The sequence below is a fragment of the Nematolebias whitei genome, chromosome 7 (assembly GCF_014905685.2).
Source record: "Nematolebias whitei isolate Nwh7 chromosome 7, NemWhi1, whole genome shotgun sequence".
NCBI lineage: Eukaryota > Metazoa > Chordata > Actinopteri > Cyprinodontiformes > Rivulidae > Nematolebias > Nematolebias whitei.
In genome coordinates, this window is record NC_056504.1 from 5,217,677 (window position 1) to 5,219,780 (window position 2,104).

Here is a 2,104-nt window from a genome sequence, read left to right on the forward strand (position 1 = left end):
TTTTTTTATGATTGTCTACTGTTGTACTGATAAATATCTCCTGGAGGGTAAACTATGTCTTGGCTGCAAGTATCAAGCTGAGAAATCCTTTGTTTTCTTCAGCTGATATCGGTTGGTCATTAATTATGATGAAGTTTAGCAACTTCTCGGTAAACATTTAAGCTCCGGGGCTTCAGCGATGTCTTCTTCTTGTTCAATCCACAGCAAGCGGTCTGATCTCGGTCAGCTGCGCTCAGTCTGTCCCTCTTCCGACACGGACAGACTGAGCACGACTGACCGAAATCAGACTGCCTTCTCCGGACTGAATGAAAATAAAAGACAGCTGAAGCCCCGGAACTCGAATGTCCAACGTAAAACTAACTTTACCACGGTTTAATGTGGTTCTATGGCTCTGCAGACATTGCACGTTGCTGTCTTGTTTTGTGGCGTTTAGTGTAAAATACTTCCACACAGCGGACATGTTTAGATGAAAAGTTTGTTAGCTGTTAGCCACAGTGCTGCTAACTCAGTCCTCACGTTGTAGCTGGCTGCAAACTATGATATGGATTTCCTGAATGTGAGGCGGGTCTTATTACTCTGGGCTCATGAGACGCGCCTCCGTTCAAGAAATCCATTCCATAGTTTGAAGCCAACGTGCAGCGCAACCACAGACATGCATCACGGATCGGAAAATCCGATAAGTATATTATGCTGGTATCGGAGCCCGATACCGATACTGGATCGGATCGGCCCCATCCCTAATATATACACACACATTTGTGGAATCATTGTCACCAGTTAGGTAGTAACACTTGTGAATCAGTTTCAAATGCTGCTGTGAAATGGAACCCACAACAGGTGGAATGAGAGGCAATTAGCAAGACAACCCTTGTAAAGGAGTGATTACACAGGTCTTGACCACATGTCATTTCTCTGTTTTTGTCCTTTCTGGTTGAAATTTTTGTCACTTTTTTCCTTTTGTCAGTGCTGTCACACTTAGAGTCATCGTGAGTCATTTTTTACAGTACACTGAAGTTGCTAAAGTAGTGCAAATAAACCAAGATGGAATATCAATGAGAGCGGTGGCAAGAATATTTGCTGTGTCTCTCAGCACAGTGTCCAGAGCATGGAATAGGTACCAGGAGACAGGCCAGTACACCAGGAGACATGGAAAGGGCTGTAGGAGGGCTACAACCCAGCAGCAGGACCGCTACCTCATCTTTTGTGCAAGGAGGAACAGGAGGTCCACTGCCAGGGCCCTACAAAAGGTCCTCTAGCAGGCCACTAATGTGCATGTTTCCACTCAAACTGTCAGAAACAGACTTCATGAGCATTGTTTGAGGGCCCGATGTCCACATTTAGGGCCTGTACTTACAGCCCAACACCATGCAGGATGACTGGCGTTTGCTAGGGAACACCAAAATTGGCAGATTCGCCATTGGCGCCCTGTGCTCTTCACGGATGAAAGCAGGTTCACACAGAGCACATGTGACAGACATGACACAGTCTGCAGACACCGTGGAGAACGTTATGCTGCCTGCAACATCCTCCAGAATGACTGGTTTGGTGGAGGGTCAGTCATGGTATGGGGAGGCATTTCTTTGTATGGCCACACAGCCCTCCATGTGCTAGCCAGAAGTGCCCTGACTGCCACAAGGTACCAGGATGAGATCCTCAGACCCATTGTGAGACCATATGCTGGTGCAGTTGGCCCTGGGTTCCTTCTTATGCATGACAATGCTATGCCTCATGTGGCTGAAGTGTGTGAGCAGTTCCTGCATGATGAGGGCATTGATGTTATGGACTGGCCTGCATGTTCCCCAGACCTGAATCCAATTGAGCACATCTGGGACACATGTTTTGGTCAATCCACCAAGGCCACATCACACCACAGACTGTTCAGGAGCTAACTGATGCCCTCATCCAGGTCTGGGAAGAGATCCCTCAGGAGAACATCCACCATGTTATCAGGATCCAGATCTCCATGGTGTAATAATTTTTATTCACATTGACACTTTTTGTGATATTTTCTTCGCAATCAATTCCACTGTGCTAATAATAGTTTGTCAATGACAATATTTAATTAATTGAGGTCTATGATGTGTTATTTTCGTGTTCCCTTTAA

The 2,104-nt window shown here is 46.1% G+C and overlaps 1 protein-coding gene across 1 annotated transcript in view; it reads right to left on the reverse strand.

Annotated features, from left to right (window-relative positions):
• Positions 1 to 2,104, reverse strand: part of LOC119411657 (neurofascin) — a 96,634-nt gene that overhangs the window by 67,575 nt on the left and 26,955 nt on the right. The gene's annotated exons all lie outside the window — the stretch shown is intronic.